The 19,894-nt window shown below is 38.0% G+C and overlaps 1 long non-coding RNA gene across 1 annotated transcript in view; it reads right to left on the bottom strand.

Moving 5' to 3' along the window:
• The window catches only part of LOC134810342 (uncharacterized), a 446,369-nt gene that overhangs the window by 178,414 nt on the left and 248,061 nt on the right, over positions 1 to 19,894 (bottom strand). The window contains exon 4 of the long non-coding RNA XR_010158115.1: positions 19,770 to 19,848. This is a non-coding gene — a long non-coding RNA (uncharacterized LOC134810342). The remainder of the gene's footprint in view (positions 1 to 19,769; positions 19,849 to 19,894) is intronic.

The following is a 19,894-nucleotide window of genomic DNA, read 5'->3' as shown; positions in this document are numbered from 1 at the left end:
CTAGGAAAAATGCTAATGATCTAATATTGAGTGAAAATGTACTTAGAAAATAGCACTTACCATATTATCTGAAATGTTAAAAATGCATTAAAAATGAAGAAATACTCCAAAATAACAATAGTAGTTGCCTTTAGGTATTAGAATGATGAATGCTCTCTTCCCCTGCATTGCTTTCGACAAAGAACATGTATTAATTTAATTATCATTAACAGATATTCAGATTTTGGTAAGCTAGCAATATCAGAACCTGACCCAACTGGCCATCTGATCAGAATTTTACTCTCTAGGTGTAAGAACTTGACTGAGTCTGAAAGAATGAAAGATATTCAGAGGCTTTTACAGATATGCCTCCCTGGAAGAAACAATGCTTGATTTAGTGGATTGCTTGTACCCTTCTTTCATATTATTAAAATGCTTTGTATTCCTAAGCATGGCAAGCAGATATGATTAAGACTTTATGTTAATATTCAAAAGTAAATTTGATATGTTTCGTATTATATGAATTTTACTGATGTATAATCTACATACAATTAAATGCACCAATTTTAAGTGTACAGTTTGATGAATTCTGACAAATATATACATGAATGCAACCACAATTCCAATAAAAATGCAGAATATTTCCATGATCCCTAAAAGTGCCCTAGCTTTGTGCTGCTTTGCAGGTAATCCTTAGTCCTAATCCTGGCATCAAACAACTACTGATCTGCTTTCTGTCAATATAGATTAGATTTGCCTTCTAGAATTTCACATTAATGGAATCACATAGAATATACTCTTTTTTGTACCTGATGTATTTCACTCAGCTTAAAGTTTTTGAGATCTACCCACGTTGTTGCATGTGTCAGTCTGGGATGCCATTATATACACTTTAGAATGGCTGAAAACTAAAAGATGTATGAAATCAAGTGTTGATGGGGAAACATAGGAACTCGAGTGCATTGCCAGTGGGAATATGAGATGGCTTAGTCACTTCAGCAAACAGTTTGGAATTTTTAATAAAGTTACACATACACTTGCCACATGACTCAGCAATTCTATACCTAGATATTTATTTAAACGGAATGAAAACTCACGTATGTCCACAAAAAGACATGTATATGAATAACAACGGCAGCTGAACTAGAAGCATAACATTTATAATAGACATAATTGAAACGACTTAATGTCTATCAATAATTGAATGGATAAATAATTACATATATGTACAATGGAATGCAACTCAATAAAATGTTGACATCTTAAGCATATTTTTTAAAACTATGCTTAAAATATTTAGTTTATAAAAATGTGTTATCCTGAGAAAAAGGCTCCAGCAATGGGAAAATCATATAGATTTACTTATATACACACTATTACTTAGTAAAGTATTAGAAACAAAAACATTATTTATTATTATTTTTTAAATTAAATTTAATTTTTTTAATTTTTTTTTTGAGACGGAGTCTCGCTCTGTCACCCAGGCTGGAGTGCAGTGGCGCGATCTTGGCTCACTGCAAGCTCCGCCTCCGGGGTTCACGCCATTCTCCTGCCTCAGCCTCCCGAGTAGCTGGGACTACAGGCACCTGCTACCATGCCCAGCTAATTTTTTGTATTTTTAGTAGAGACGGGGTTTCACCATGTTGGCCAGGATAGTCTCGATCTCTTGACCTCGTGATCCACCCGCCTTGGCCTCCCAAAGTGCTAGGATTACAGCCGTGAGCCACGGTGCCCAGCCACATTATTTATTTTTAAATAAGCTCCAATCAGGGTTTAAATTAATAAAGTCAGTGTTCTCAATTCAAAAGCACATTTGTTTATTACTTATTTTTAAGATGAATAAAATTTTTGATAACATTTGTCATATTATTCAGGGAAGATATTAAACTTGTTAAAACATCAGGAAACAGAAATAAATAGTTATTACACAAAACTTACAAGTTTTAAAATAAGTCCCACACTCCTATTGTGTAGTCTTCTACTAAGCTCTGGTGAAAACCTTATTTTTCTTCAAATGAAAAACTCCAATAGTCAGAAATGAAATTGTTTCATTTTTCTTTCATTTGAAAATCAAGTACTGAACACAGAATTAGACATGGTCCTTGCTCAGTGGGTTTCACAATCTACAATGCTAGCCTGATTTTCTTTCTGCCAAAACTCTATATAAGAGCACACACTTGATAGGAACTTGTTTACTATTGCTAAGATATACTTTTATGTCCTGATATACTACTGAAAGAAAGTTCACAATCCTTTGAAAAACCAGGGCCTTGGGCATGCTGGCAGGCCAGGCACAATAACACACACTTGTATCAAATAGAGGAGAGTTCTGTGTCAAGAATGGAATTCTAATAATGACTTGTCTTTTTCTAGTTTACTATTTAAGAAAGCATGACAGAAATAAAGAGCCAACTTTACTTCTATATGTGCAAGTTTATAGTCTAGCACAGTACCTAGAATATGGTAAAATATTTGTTAGATTGGTAGAGCAAGTTAAAAATATGTATTTGAAATAAAACATTGTCAATAATAAAAATGTTCAGTTGTAGTCTGAAATTATAAAATGATTAAAACTTAAGATAACCCCTAAAATAAAATAAAATTTGAAATGATTTTCACATCTCTGCTAAATTTTTGGCCATTATGAAGTTTTCTCTCCCTATTTTCCTGAAATTGTTTTCAACCAGTGAAGTGATTCTTGGCTTTACATATGAGGCAATGTAATATACAGTAAAAATGTACTTGTTCACATTAAGGGGAAACAAGAAATTTCACATATTAAAGACGTACTATATCTTAAATACTGAGCTAAACAAGTTAATTCATCCACTCAACAAATATTGTTTAGGTGGCTACTATGTGTCAGATATTGTTTTTGTGCTGGTGGACATAGCAGTGAACAATTCAGAAATGCCCTTCAGACTATGGATCTTTCATTCTAGTGGAAGGTGCATCAAATTGGGAAAACAGAAAAAGAAGAAAACTAATAAACAAATAAATGTTTGTGTAACATTATGTCCAGTTATAAACCTAGTTTCATTCATTCTCAACACAAGCTTGCAACTTGGCTATTTAGGCAAGTGCAAACAAGAGATTTCATCTTACTTGTCCTAAAGTCATGCTATAGTATAGTAGTAATATAACCCAGGTCCTTCAGACTGGGAATTCCTTGCTGTTTCCACTTATTTACATTAGGGAAAATAATCCAAAAACAATTCCTAAGTTCACAAATTAAAATAAAGAAGGAAGAAAATGGAAGGAGGAAGGAAAACGGCTTTAGAAGTAAATGCTTACCTCTGTGTAGAAGCCATGAGCATGTGCATTGTGTACCTCCCTTTATGGATATGGATAAAACAACTAACTGAGGGCCCCAGCTGTTGTGCTATGAAATCTACTGTGGCATTTGCACTGATCCCTCCAGCTGCTCTCAGCCAGTGATGGAGCACAGCAGGGATATTAAGTGATACCCATTCCTGGGAGACATGAGACTCCTCTAACAGCCGGCTTTAGCTAGAGGAATTCCTGAGCAGCATCATTGTCAAGGGCATTTCTCTCCCTGTCTTTTTGTTTGTTTGTTTTTTGAGACAGAATCTCGCTCTGTCACCCAGGTGGGAGTGCTGTGGTGTGATCACAGCTCACTACAGCCTCCACCTCCTGGGCTCAAGTGATCTTCCCACCTTAGTCCCCTCAGTAGCTGGTACTGCAGACATGTGCCATTATGTCCAGCTAGTTTTTTTGTATTTTTTTGTAAAGACAGGATTTTGCCATGTTGCCCAGGCTGATCTCGAACTCCTGAGCTCAAGATATTTGCCCACCTTGACCTCCTAAAGTTCTGGGGTTACAGGTATGAGCCACCAGGCCCGGCCCTCCCTCTGTCTTTCACTCACGCTGTGGTCTAAAGGTGCCCCTAGCCTTACCAGGTCCCCTCTCCATTTTGTCTCACAGAGGTGTCTAATATAATACTTGCATGTTTAATCCCATCTTGGGTTACCTTCTTGAATGAACTAGCAAGTGGCAATGAGTGATCGTAGCAAATGAGCAGTAAGACAAGGATTTGGGACTGGTTAATCCACTACCAGGCAGGTGAAGAAGATACCATCCTGGTTAGTATGTGGGGGATGGGTAGTACTTGGCACAATATGGTGGCTCAATTGCTGAAGATTTTGCCAATGGTGACCTGGGAAAATGTCCTGGTGGAGAAACTGCCATGGCAGGTGTAATAATTTTGACATCTAAAAAACAGGTGGGAAACAGTGTCTACAAATCAGAGTGAGATGTCCTTTAGAAGAACAATGAGAGATGGAGGGTTGTTAACAACGACTTTATAGTTAAGTGTGTGAATCAGAGAGTCTCAGTTGTACCTTATAAAGAGGCCCTTATCACCTGTAATGGAAGGGTAAATACAATTAAGTGATAGGCTGAAGATTATTGTCAGAGGCACAGAGCTCCAGAAATGCTTGAATGCTTAGCTAAGACAGATTTGTTATATGAACATGAGGGCGCTAGTGGGGAAAAATCTATGGTCTTGAAAAAATAGGACAGGGAAATCTGAGTGGATGGCCCTGAGAATGCTGGCTATTCAAACTGCTGGTTGCCCATGGAGTCTCAGGTTTGCAAAGGAATGTCATCCTTCTTAGTGAGAGCTAGTGCTTCTACTGGTCAGGAAGATTAGGTTCTCCTCATAAGGTAACAGGTACCTGCCCCTAGAAGCTGTACCCATCTCCTTTTCTGCTTGCCACGTCACTAATTAAGGTTAAATCCAAGCATAACCCAGATGGGGATATGCTAGGGCTGATAATGGAGGAAACAGACTATACTCAAACATTTGCAAAACTTGTTGTCATATACTTACAAGAGCAAATGGGGGAACTCCTTGAATTAAATTTTGAGGGTGTTTGATCAAGGAGAACAGAATTTTTAAAAAATTTACATTATTATGGGTACATAACACTTGTATATATATATGTGCATATTACATTTTGATATAAGAGTACAATGTATAATGATCAACTCAGGGTAATTGACATATCCATTACCTCAAGCATTTATCATTTCTTTGTTAGGAAGATTCCAATTACATTATTTTAGTTATTTTCAATATACAATAAATATATTGTCAGCTATAGTGCTCCTATATTGTGTGGGTGGGAGGAGTTAAAAGAGGAGTGGTTAATACCACATGCTCTCACTCACCAGTGGGAGCTGAACAATGAGAACACATGGACACAGAGAGGGGACATCACATACCAGGGCCTGTTAGGGGGTGGGAGGCAAGGGGAGGGAGAGCATCAGGACAAATACCTAATGCATGCAGGGCTTGAAACCTACATGACCAGTTGATAGGTGCAGCAAACCACCACAGCACATGTATACCTATGTAACAAACCTGCACATTCTGCACATGTATCCCAGAACTTAAAGTAAAATAAAAAATTAAAAAAGAGGGGATGGTTAATGGGTACAAAAATACAGTTAGATAGAAGGAATAAGATAACACTAGTGACAAGAGCAAATGAGGGAACTCCTTGAATTGTGTTATCTTATTGCTTCTATCTAACTGTATTTTTGTACCCATTAACCATCCCCACTTTCCCCCACCCACACACTACTCTTTCTTGCCAGTGGTAATGATCATTCTACTCTCCATCTCCACGAGTTAATTTTTTGCATAACTCCCACATGTGATTGAGAACATGTGATATTTGTCTTTCTGTGCCTGGTTTATTTCACATAATATAATGTCCTCCAGTTCCATCCACATTGCTGCAAATTACAAAATTTCATTCTTTTATATGGCTGAATAATATTGCATTATGTATAGGAATCACATTTTATTTATCTGTTATTCATCCACTGATGTATACATAGGTTAATTCTGTAACTTGGCTATTACGCAGAGTGCCGCAACAAACATCAGAGTGCAGGTATCTCTTCAATATAGTGATTTCATTTCTTTTGGATAGGTTTCCAGCAACAGGATTGTTGAATCATATGGTGGTTCTATTTTCAATTTTTTCAGGAATCTCTATACTCTTCCCCATAGTGGCTGACTAATTTACATTCCCACAAGTACAAAGATTTCCCTCTCTCCATGTCTTCACCAGCATCTGTTATTTTTGGTCTTTCTGATAATAGCTATTCTAACAAGGGTGAGAAGATATATCATTGTGGCTTTCATTTGTGTTTTTCTGATGATTAGTGATGTTGAGCATTTTTTCATATGCCTGTTGGCCATTTGTATGCCTCCTTTAGAGAAATGTCTATTTACATCTTTTGACCATTTCTTAATCATATTTGTTTTTCTCCCTATTGAGTTGTTTGAGCTCCTTATATATTCTGGTTATTAATATCTTGTTAGATAAACAGATTGCAAATATTTTCCCCAATCTGTGGGTTGTCTGTTTACTGTAGATTGTTTCCTTTGCTGTGCAGAGCTTTTTAGCTTGATATAATCCCATTTGTCCCCTTTTGCTTTGGTTGTCTGTGCTTCTGAATTCTTACATAAAAAATCTTTGCCCAAACCAACGCTCTGGAGCATTTCCCTAGTGTTTTCTTCTAGTAGTTTCATAGTTTCTGATGTTAGATTTGTATTTAATTCATTTTGATTTGACTTTTGTACATGGTGAGACAAAGGGGTCTAGTGTCATTCTTCTGCATATGGACATCCAGTTTTCCCTGATCATTTAGTGAAGAGAACAAAGCTGGAGGCATCACATTACCTGACTTCAAATTATACTCTGGAGCGGGGAGCCAAGATGGCCGAATAGGAACAGCTCTGGTCTACAGCTCCCAGCATGAGCGACACAGAAGACGGGTGATTTCTGCATTTCCATCTGAGGTACAGGGTTGATCTCACTAGGGAGTGCCAGACAGTGGGCGCAGGACAGTGGGTGCAGGACACCATGCACGAGCCGAAGCAGGGTGAGGCATTGCCTCACTCGGGAAGTGCAAGGGGTCAGGGAGTTCCCTTTCCTAGTCAAAGAAAGGGGTGACAGACGGCACCAGGAAAATCGGGTCACTCCCACCCCAATACTGAGCTTTTCTGACGGGTTTAAAATATGGTGCACCAGGAGATTATATCCCGCACCTGGCTCAGAGGGTCCTACACCCACGGAGTCTCGCTGATTGCTACCACAGCAGTCTGAGATCAAACTGCAAGGCGGCAGCGAGGCTGAGGGAGGGGCACCGGTTATTGCCCAGGCTCCCTTAGGTAAACAAAGCAGCCGGGAAGCTCCAACTGGGTGGAGCCCACCACAGCTCAAGGAGGCAACCTGCCTCTGTAGGTTCCACCTCTGGGGGCAGGTCACAGACAAACAAAAAGACAGCAGTAACCTGTACAGACTTAAATGTCCCTGTCTGAAAGCTTTGAAGGAGCATTGGTTCTCCCAGCACACAGCTGGAGATCTGAGAATGGGCAGACTGCCTCCTCAAGTGGGTCCCTGACCCCTGACCCCCGAGCAGCCTAACTGGGAGGCACCCTGCAGTAGGGGCAGACTGACACCTCACAAGGCCGGGTACTCCTCTGAGACAAAACTTCCAGAGGAAAGATCAGACAGCAGCATTCGCGGTACACAAAAATCCGCTGTTCTGCAGCCACCACTGCTGGTACCCAAGCAAACAGGGTCTGGAGTAGACCTCTAGCAAACTCTAACATACCCGCAGCTGAGGGTCCTGTCTGTTAGAAGGAAAACTAACAAACAGAAAGGATATCCACACCAAAAACCCATTTGTACATCACCATCATCAAAGACCAAAAGTAGATAAAACCACAAAGATGGGGAAAAAACAGAGCAGAAAAACTGGAAACTCTAAAAAGCAGAGCACCTCTCCTCCTCCAAAGGAACGCAGCTCCTCACCAGCAACGGAACAAAGCTGGACGGAGAATGACTTTGACAAGTTGAGAGAAGAAGGCTTCAGATGATCAAAATACTCCAAGCTACAGGAGGAAATTCAAACCAAAGGCAAAGAAGTTGAAAACTTTGAAAAAAATTTAGACGAATGTAAAACTAGAATAAGCAATACAGAGAAGTGCTTTAAAGGAGCTGATGGAGCTGAAAGCCAAGGCTCGAGAACTACGTGAAGAATGCAGAAGCCTCAGGAGCCGATGCGATCAACTGGAAGAAAGGGTATCAGTGATGGAAGATGAAATGAATGAAATGAAGTGAGAAGGGAAGTTTAGAGAAAAAAGAATAAAAAGAAATGAGAAAAAGAAAAAAAGCCTCCAAGAAATATAGGACTACGTGAAAAGACCAAATCTACGTCTGATTGGTGTACCTGAAAGTGACCGGGAGAATGGAACCAACTTGGAAAACACTCTGCAGGATATTATCCAGGAGAACTTCCCCAATCTAGCGAGGCAGGCCAACATTCCAATTCAGGAAATACAGAGAATGCCACAAAGATACTCCTCGAGAAGAGCAACTCCAAGACACATAATTGTCAGATTCACCAAAGGTGAAATGAAGGAAAAAATGTTAAGGGCAGCCAGAGAGAAAGGTCGGGTTACCCACAAAGGGAAGCCCATCAGACGAACAGCAGATCTCTCAGCAGAAACTCTACAAGCCAGAAGAGAGTGGGAGCCAATATTCAACATTCTTAAAGAAAAGAATTTTCAACCCAGAATTTCATACCCAGCCAAACTAAGCTTCATAAGCGAAGGATAAATAAAATACTTTAGAGACAAGCAAATGCTGAGAGATTTTGTCACCACCAGGCCTTCCCTACAAGAGCTCCTGAAGGAAGCACTAAACACAGAAAGGAACAACCGGTACCAGCCACTGCAAAATCATGCCAAATTGTAAAGACCATCGAGACTAGGAAGAAACTGCATCAACTAACGAGCAAAATAACCAGCTAACATCATAATGACAGGATCAAATTCACACATAACAATATTAACCTTAAATGTAAATGGACTAAATGCTCCAATTAAAAGACACAGACTGGCAAATTGGATAAAGAGTCAAGACCCATCAGTGTGCTGTATTCAGGAAACCCATCTCACATGCAGAGACACACATAGGCTCAAAATAAAAGGATGGAGGAAGATCTACCAAGCAAATGGAAAACAAAAAAAGGCAGGGATGGCAATCCTAGTCTCTGATAAAACAGACTTTAAACCAACAAAGATCAAAAGAGACAAAGAAGGTCATTACATAATGGTAAAGGGATCAATTCAACAAGAAGAACTAAGTATCCTAAATATATATGCGCCCAATACAGGAGCATCCAGATTCATAAAGCAAGTCCTGAGTGACCTACAAAGAGACTTAGACTCTCACACAATAATAATGGGAGACTTTAACAACCCACTGTCAAAATTAGACAGATCAACGAGACAGAAAGTTAACAAGGATACCCAGGAATTGAACTCAGCTCTGCACCAAGCAGACCTAATAGACATCTACAGAACTCTCCACCCCAAATCAACAGAATATACATTTTTTTCAGCACCACACCACACCTATTCCAAAACGGACCACATAGTTGGAAGTAAAGCTCTCCTCAGCAAATGTAAAAGAACAGAAATTATAACAAACTGTCTCTCAGACCACAGTGCAATCAAACTAGAACTCGGGATTAAGAAACTCACTCAAAACCGCTCAACTACGTGGAAACTGAACAACCTGCTTCTGAATGACTACTGGGTACACAATGAAATGAAGGCAGAAATAAAGAGGTTCTTTGAGACCAACAAGAACAAAGACACAACATACCAGAATCTCTGGGACACATTCAAAGCAGTGTGTAGAGGGAAATTTATAGCACTAAATGCCCACAACACAGCAGGAAAGAACCAAAATTGACACCCTAACATCACAATTAAAAGAAATAGAAAAGCAAGAGCAAACACATTCAAAAGCTAGCAGAAGGCAAGAAATAACTAAAATCAGAGCAGAACTGAAGGAAATAGAGACACAAAAAACGCTTCAAAAAATTAATGAATCCAGGAGCTGGTTTTTTGAAAGGATCAACAAACTTGACAGACCGCTAGCAAGACTAATAAAGAAGAAAAGAGAGAAGAATCAAATAGATGCAATAAAAAATGATAAAGGGGATATCACCACCAATCCCACAGAAATACAAACTACCATCAGAGAATACTACAAACACCTCTACACAAATAAACTAGAAAATCTAGAAGAAATGGAAAAATTTCTCGACACATACACCCTCCCAAGACTAAACCAGGAAGAAGTTGAATCTCTGAATAGACCAAAAACAGGCTCTGAAATTGTGGCAATAATCAATAGCTTACCAACCAAAAAGAGTCCAGGACCAGATGGATTCACAGCCGAATTCTACCAGAGGTACAAGGAGGAAATGGTACCATTCCTTCTGAAACTATTCCAATCAATAGAAAAAGAGGGAATCCTCCCTAACTCATTTTATGAGGCCAGCATCCTCCTGATACCAAAGCCAGACAGAGACACAACCAAAAAACAGAATTTTAGACCAATATCTTTGATGAACATTGATGCAAAAATCCTCAATAAAATACTGGCAAACCGAATCCAGCAGCACATCAAAAAGCTTATCCACCATGATCAAGTGGGCTTCATCCCTGGGATGCAAGGCTGGTTCAATATATGCAAATCAATAAATGTAATCCAGCATATAAACAGAACCAAAGACGAAACCACATGATTATCTCAATAGATACAGAAAAGGCCTTTGACAAAATTTAACAACGCTTCGTGCTAAAAACTCTCTATAAATTAGGTATTGATGGGATGTATCTCAAAATCATAAGAGCTATCTATGACAAACCCACAGCCAATATCATACTGAATGGGCAAAAACTGGAAGCATTCCCTTTGAAAACTGGCACAAGACAGGGATGCCCTCTCTCACCACTCCTATTCAACATAGTGTTGGAAGTTCTGGCCAGGGCAATCAGGCAGGAGAAGGAAATAAAAGGTATTCAATTAGGAAAAGAGGAAGTCAAATTGTCCCTGTTTGCAGATGACATGATTGTATAGCTAGAAAACCCCACTGTCTCAGCTCAAAATCTCCTTAAGCTGATAAGCAACTTCAGCAAAGTCTCAGGATACAAAATCAATGTACAAAAATCACAAGCATTCTTATACACCAATAAGAGACAAACTGAGAGCCAAATCATGAGTGACCTCCCATTCACAATTGCTTCAAAGAGAATAAAATACCTAGGAATCCAACTTACAAGGGATGTGAAGGACCTCTTCAAGGAGAACTACAAACCACTGCTCAATGAAATAAAAGAGGATACAAAGAAATGGAAGAACATTCCATGCTCATTGGTAGGAAGAATCAATATCGTGAAAATGGCCAAACTGCCCAAGGTAATTAATAGATTCAATGCCATCCCCATCAAGCTACCAATGACTTTCTTCACAGAATTGGAAAAAACTACTTTAAAGTTCATATGGAACCAAAAAAGAGCCTGCATTGCCAAGTCAATCCTAAGCCAAAAGGACAAAGCTGGAGGCATCATGCTACCTGACTTCAAACTATACTTCAAGGCTACAGTAACCAAAACAGCACGGTACCGGTACCAAAACAGAGATATAGATCAATGGAACAGAACAGAGCCCTCAGAAATAACGCCACATATCTACAACTATCTGATCTTTGACAAACCTGAGAAAAACAAGAAATGGGGAAAGAATTCCCTATTTAATGAATGGTGCTGGGAAAACTGGCTAGCCATATGTAGAAAGCTGAAACTGGATCCCTTCCTTACACCTTATACAAAAATTAATTCAAGATGGATTAAAGACTTAAACGTTAGACCTAAAACCATAAAAACCCTAGAAGAAAACCTAGGCATTACCATTCAGGACATAGGCATGGGCAAGGACTTCATGTCTAAAACACCAAAAACAATGGCAACAAAAGCCACAATTGACAAATGGGATCTAACTAAACTAAAGAGCTTCTGCACAGCACAAGAAACTACCATCAGAGTGAACAGGCAACCTACAAAATGGGAGAAAATTTTTGCAACCTACTCATCTGACAAAGGGCTAATATCCAGAATCTACAATGAACTCAAACAAATTTACAAGAAAAAAAACAGACAACCCCATCAAAAAGTGGGTGAAGGATATGAACAGAAACTTCTCAAAAGAAGACATTTATGCAGCCAAAAGACACATGAAAAAATGCTCACCATCACTGGCCGTCAGAGAAATGCAAATCAAATCCACAATGAGATACCATCTCACACCAGTTAGAATGGCAATCATTAAAAAGTCAGGAAACAACAGGTGCTGGAGAGGATGTGGAGAAATAGGAACACTTTTACACTGTTGGTGGGACTGTAAACTAGTTCAACCATTGTAGAAGTCAGTGTGGCGATTCCTCAGGGATCTAGAACTAGAAATACCATTTGACCCAGCCATCCCATTACTGGGTATATACCCAAAGGACTATAAATCATGCTGCTATAAAGACACATGCACACGCATGTTTATTGCGGCACTATTCACAATAGCAAAGACTTGGAACCAACCCAAATGTCCATCAATGATAGACTGGATTAAGAAAATGTGGCACATATACACCATGGAATACTATGCAGCCATAAAAAATGATGAGTTCATGTCCTTTGTAGGGACATGGATGAAATTGGAAATCATCATTCTCAGTAAACTATCGCAAGGACAATAAACCAAACACCACATGTTGTCACTCATAGGTGGGAATTGAACAATGAGAACACATGGACACAGGAAGGGGAACATCACACTCTGGGGACTGTTGTGGGGTGGGGGGAGGGGGGAGCGATAGCATTAGGAGATATACCTAATGCTAAATGATGAGTTAATGGGTGCAGCACACCAGCATGGCACATGTATACAGATGTAACTAACCTGCACATTGTGCACATGTACCCTAAAACTTAAAGTATAATAATAAAAATTTAAAAAATAAAAAAAAAGCAAGACCCAATGGTAAGCTGTCTCCAAGAGACCCATTTCACATATCATGACATCCATAGACTCAAAATCTTGGGATGGAGGAAAATCTACCATGCAAATGGAAATCAGAAAAAAGCAGGGGTTGCAGTACTAATTTCAGACAAAATAAACTTTAAACCAAGAAAAGTTAAAAAAAAAAAAAGACAAAGAAGGGCATTGCATTATGGTAGAAGTTTCATTCAACAAGAAGACCTAACAAACCTACATCCAGCACAGGAGCACCCTGCAACTTCTTAGAGACCTAGATAGAGACTTAGACTCCCACACGTTAATAGTAGGAGACTTCAACACTCAACTGACAGTACTAAACCGATCATTGAGTCAGAAAATTAATAAAGGTATTTAGGACCTGAGCTCAACATGGGACCAAATGGATCTGACAGACCTCTACAGAACTCTCCACCGAAAACCATCAGAATATACATTCTTGTCATTGACATATGACACATACTCTAAAATCAGCCACATTACCAAACAGAAAACAATCCTCAGCAAATATAAAAGAACTGAAATCATACCAAACACACTGTCTGACCACAGTGCAGTAAATAGTAATTAAGACTAAAAAACATCATTCAAAACCAGGTAATTACATGGAAATTAAGCAACATGCTCCTGAATGACTTTGGGGTAAATAATGAAATTAAGGCAGAAATCAAGTACTTTGAAACTAATGAGGACAAAGTTAAAACACACCAGCACCTCCGGGACATAGTTAAGGCAGTGTTGAGGGAAATTAACAGCACTAAATGCTCACATCAAAAAGTTATAAAGATCCCAAATTAATTACATAACATCATAATGAAAAGAATTAGAGAAGCAAAAGCAAACCAACCCCAAAGTCAGCAGAAGACAAAAAAAACCAAAATCGGAGCTGAACTGAAGGAAATCAAGAAACAAAACCAATCCAAAGAAGAACAAATCCAGGGGTTGGTTGTTTGAAAATATTAATAAGATACATAGTCACTAGTTACAGTAATAAAGAAAAAATATCCATATAAACACAATTAGAAATGTCAAAGGAGCTGTTACCACGGACCTCGGAGATACAAAAGTAAGCATCAGATACTACAATGAACACCTTTATACACACAAACTAGAAAACCAAGAAGAGATTAATAAATCCTTAGACACATATAAGCTTCCAAGACTAAATCAGGAAGAAATTAATTCCCTAAATGGACAAATAATGAGCTGCCAAATTGAATCAGTATTAAATAGCCCACCAGCACCACCAACAACAAAAAGCCCAGCACCAAACAGATTTACAGTTGAATTCTATCAGAAGTAAAATGAAGAGCTGGTACCATTCCTACTGAAACTATTTCAAAAAATTGAGGAGGAGGGATTCCTCCCTAACTAATTCTAGGATACTAGTATCATCCTGATACCAAAACCTGGCAGAGACACACACACACAAAAAGGAACCTCAGATCAATATGATGAACAATGATAAGAAAATCCTCAGAAACTACTTGGAAACCAGATCCAGCAGCACATCAAAAAGAGTTAGCCACCATGATCAAGTAGGCTTCATCCCCAGGTGCAAGCTTGGTTTCTCATACACAAATCAATAAATGTGATTCATCACATTTTACAGAACTAAAGACAAAAACCACATGATTATCTCAATAGCTGCAAAGAGGCTTTCAATAAAATTCAACATCCCTTTAGGTTAAAAATTCTCAATAAACGAGGTATTGAATGCACACAACTCATAATAGTAAGAGTCCTCTATGACAAACTCATAGCCAGCATCATAATGAATGGGCAAAAGCTAGAAACTTTCCCCTTGAAAACTGAAACAAGCCAAGGATGTCTACTCTCACCACTTATATTCAACACAGTATTGGAAGTCCTGGCCAGAGGAATCAGGAAAAAGAAATAAATGACATCTACATAGGAAGAGAGGAAGTCAAACTATCCCTGTGTGCAGACCATATGATTCTATATCTAGAAAATGCCATCATCTTGGCCCAAAAGCTCCTTTAGCTGATAAACAACTTCAGTGAAATATCAGGATACAAAATCAATGTACAAATATCACTAGCATTCCTATACACCAACAACTGTCAAGCCAAGAGCCAAACCAGGAACGTGATCCCATTCACAATTACCACAAAGAAAATAAAATACCTGGGAATACAGATAACCAGGGAGGTGAAAGATCTCTACAATGATTATTTAAAAACACTGCTCAAAGAAATCAGAGATGACACAAACAAATGGCAAAACATTCCATGCTCATGGATAGGAATAATCAGTATCATTAAAATGGCCATATTACCCAAAGCAATTTATAGATTCAATGCTATTCCTATCAAACTACTAATGACATTCTTCACTGAACTAAAAAAAATAAATGTATATGGAACCAAAACAGCCCAAATAACCAAGGCAATCCTAAGCAAAAAGAACAAAACTGAAGGTATCATGCTACATGATTTCAAACCACAGGACCACACTAACAACACAGCGTGGTACTGGTACAAAAACAGACACATACCAATGGAACAGAATAGAAAGCTCAGAAATAAGGCTGCATAAATAGGACCATCTGATCTACAACAAAGCTGACAAAAACAAGCAATGGGGAGAGGACTCCCTGTTCAATAAATGGTGCTGGGATAACTGGCTAGACATATGCAGAAGATTTAAGCTGGACCCTTTCCTTATACCATATACAAAGATCTACTCGAGATGGATTAAAGACTTAAATGTATAACTGAAAACTATAAAAACCCCAAAAGACAACCTAGGCAATGTCATTCTGGACATAGGAATGGGCAAAGATTTCATGACAAAGATGCCAAAAGCAATCACAACAAAAGCAAAAATTGACAAAAGGAATCTATTTAAAGAGCTTCTGCAGAACAAAAGAAACTATCAATGGAGTAAACAATCTACAGAATGGGAGAAAATATTTGCAAACTATGCATCTGACAAAGATCTAATATCCAGTATTTAATTAAGAAACTTAAACAAATTTATAAGTGGATAAAAACAACTCCATTAAAAAGTGGGCAAATGACATAAACACTTTTCACAAGAAGACACACATGCAGCCAACAAGCATATGAAAAAAAGTTTGTTATCTCTGATCATTAGAGAAATGAAAATCAAAACCACAATGAGATACCATCTTACACCAGTCAGAATGGCTATTATTAAAAAGTAAGAAAATAACAGAATACTGGTGAGGTTGCAGAGAAAAGGGAACACTTACACACTGTTGATGAGAGTGTAAATTAGTTTAACCATTGTGGAAAGCAGTGTGGTGATTCCTCAAAAAGCTAAAAACAGAACTACCTATTCTACCCAGCAATCCCATTACTGGGCATATACCCAGAGGAATATAAATCATTCTACCCTGAAGACACATGCACGTAAATGCTCATTGCAGCACTATTCACAATAGCAAAGACATGGAATCAACCTAAATGTCCATGAATGAATGACTGGATAAAGAAAATGTGGTACATATACACCATGGAATACTATGCAGCCATATAAAAGAACAAGGTCAGATCGTTTGTAGGAACATGGATGGAGCTGGAGGTCATAATCCTTAGCAAACTAATGCAGGAACAAAAAACCGAACACTGCATGTTCTCACTTATAAGTGGGAGCTAAATTATGAGAACTCATAGACACAAAGAAGGAAACAACAGGCCAGGCACGGTGGCTCATGCCTGTAATCTCAGCACTTTGGGAGGCCGAGGCAGGTGGATCACGAGGTCAGGAGATCAAGACCAGCCTGGACAACATGGTAAAACCCCGTCTCTACTAAAAAAAAAATACAAAAATTAGCCAGGCATGGTGGTGGATGCCTATAATCCCAGCTTCTCATGAGGCTGAGGTAGGAGAATTGCTTGAACACAGGAGGCAGAGGTTGCAGTGGCCGAGATTGTGCCATTGCAGTCCAACCTGGGCAGCAGAGTGAGACTCCATCTCAAGAAAAAAGAAAAAAAAAAAAGAAGGGAACAACAGACACTGGGGTCTACTTGAGGGTGGAGGGTGAGAGGAGGAATACAAGCAGAACAAATAACTATTGGGTACTATGCTCAGTACCTGAGTGACAAAATCAAACCCCCATGACATGAGTTGAGCTATAAAACAAACATACATATGTACCCCTGAACCTAAAATAAAAGTAAAAAGAAATACATATTGTTACAGCCTTTTTCTTTTTTAACCATGGTATCAATCACTGTAAATGCAACAAAAATTAGTCCTCAATGCTGAATTTTTTAACACAAATTTCACAGGTGAAACAAAGATTTTTTCAAATTTACATCAAGATTATTTAAGTATATGGAAATATAATTTCTCAGATCAAGATTGGATATGTAAGTTATGTATATACATGTATATCATATATATTGCATTATATATTTATCATTATATACATATATATGTGTTTATGATTTTAAGGTCTCAAACTATGGCATCCATTATAACATGTGGATATACATTCTGAATTTCTCAGTTAGTATAATTGGTGAGGCCTTGTACTTTCCCTTCTATTCTTTTTTTTTCCAAGAATTATGTAAATACTTTAGGTAGGTAACTATCTAATATAACATCAATTTCCTTTGCATTCCCTTCTTAATTCCCCATGAAATAAAGGCTTGTAATCCTTCTAGAACATCTCTAAAATTCCTCAACATTCCTGTTTTAATTGTTTCTAAAATAATTCTTGAGGACCATAATATATCCATGACTTTCATCTAAAGATATATTGTATATCTCATAGCTGATTTGAGCATCTTATAGGAAAAACTGCATTATACATGATTACAAAACTGTATTATAACTGGTTTCATGTTTTGCTTACATTTACACTAAATAAGCCTATTTTTTGAAAGCAACATACTTTATTTAAAGAATAACTAATTCAATATTCTAAAAATTACTTCTGTTTTACAAAAGTAAGAATTATTATATTTTTACACAGGAGGAGAGTAAAGATCATAATATAACAGTTATCCCTTCTTCTCAGCCTCCCACCCAAAAATAAATGCACGTAAATCTTTGTTTACAAGTGGAAGCTTAAATAAATATATTTATCTCCCCTCTTCCCTGAGACTCATTAAAATAAAAGAAGGAAAAAATGCTATACAGTCATAAAAGGACCGAGTTAGAGTCTTTAATAATTTAGAAATTGTAATAGATTTCTCGTAGATGTTTAGCAGACAGAAAAACAAATGAAGATATTTCCTAGGGAACATGTAGAGAAGGCAGAGCCAAAAGGTAGCCTGCCACCTGTTCAAAATCTCAGAACACTGGAAACTGAGAAATGCCAGGTAATACGGAATTAAATGGGAGACTGGGTGCTAAATATGTGTTAATTAAAAGTCTATATGAGGACAACTTACTGCCCCAAACACAAATCTCTCCCCCAATTTGGGTGCAGATTTACTAAGTGGACAAGAGTTTACCCCCTGGCAATAAGTAAGTCAACAAATTAAGTTAAATCTGTGCTATCTTCTTTATAACAATTGGAAGATCTGAGATAAATAATTTCTGCATTTTGGTGACTTCAGAAAATTGGCTAATTCTTTGCGTCAACACTGTAAAGTGAATCTGCTCTTTAATAAAACTGGAGAAATTGCCTTCACTTCTTTGCTATTGTCTTGAACCTACTCCATGAAACAGCTTTTGACAAGGTTGCCAAAAACCTCCATATTTTAAAAAGTCAATGTTTAATTTTCCTTATTATTCCTCTCTTTCTCTCATAAGCCTTGATAGCTATTTTCCCTTCCTTCCTTCCTTCCTTCCAGCCTTCCCTCCTTTCCTTTCCCTTCCCTTCCCTTCGCTGCCCTCCCCTCCCCTTCCCTCCCCTCCCCTCCCTTCCCTTCCTTTTCTCCCTCCCTCCCTTTCTCTCTCTCTCTCTCTCTCTCTCTGTCTCTCTCTCTGTCTCTTTCTTTGTTTTCTTGTGACCATATCTTTCTCTGTAGCCCAGGCTGGAGTGCAGTGGTGCAATCTCAGCTCACTGCAACTTCTGCCTCGTAGGTTCAAGCGATTCTCCTGCCTCAGCCTCCTAAGTGGCTGGTACTACAAGCACGTGTGCTACCCCACCCATAAAATTTGTTTGTTTGCTTGTTTTTGTTTTTTGTTTTTTGCTTTTTTTTTTTTTTGTAGAGAGGAGTTTCACCATATTGGCCCGGCTGGTCTTGAACTCCTGACCTCAAGTGATCCACCTCCCTCAGCCTCCCAAAGCGTCTCCTTCTTTCTTGAAACATCTTTTCCATTTGGTTTACAAAACTAGACACATTGCTGGTTTAACCTCCTACTTCATTGACTAATCCTCAGTGTCCTGAGCTGGATACTTCTTCTTTTCCCAACTACCAGGCATTGATTGGTGTTCCCTGCTATTTATCTATCCCCCTTCCACAGGAAATTTCATGTGGTCTCATCAAACAAACAAAATTGTGGGGGGAAATTGTTGTTTTAAGCCACAACATTTTTAGGTGGTTTTCTTCACATTAATAAGTAACTGAAATACAGGATTATTTCTGTAATAATAAGGGATCGTATATATATGTTTTTGTATATTTACTGTTATATACACATACTTTTAAAATATAAAACTGTAGCATCCTATACAAGTTATTTTGTAAATTATACTTTATAATTTTCAATTTTTATTAATATATTTTATGCTGTTAAATATCCCTCAGCATCATTCATAGTGGATGCATACTTTGATATTGGATGTGCTATTTATTTAAATAATACCTGGTTATTAAACATCAAAACTGTATCTGTTTTTTAACCACAATAAACAAGGATACAATGAGCACCTTTATGACTAAATCTGCTTACCTTGGTAATTTCTTTATAATAAACATTCGGAAGCATAGATGTTAAATCAAGTAGTACATCAAATACATTTGCCAAGTTCCTATGAAGAAAGTCTATAATCAGTTTATATAAACTACCAACCATGC

Source organism: Pan troglodytes, chromosome 5 (genome assembly GCF_028858775.2).
Source record: "Pan troglodytes isolate AG18354 chromosome 5, NHGRI_mPanTro3-v2.0_pri, whole genome shotgun sequence".
Lineage (NCBI taxonomy): Eukaryota > Metazoa > Chordata > Mammalia > Primates > Hominidae > Pan > Pan troglodytes.
This window is presented reverse-complemented; position numbering and strand designations above follow the sequence as displayed.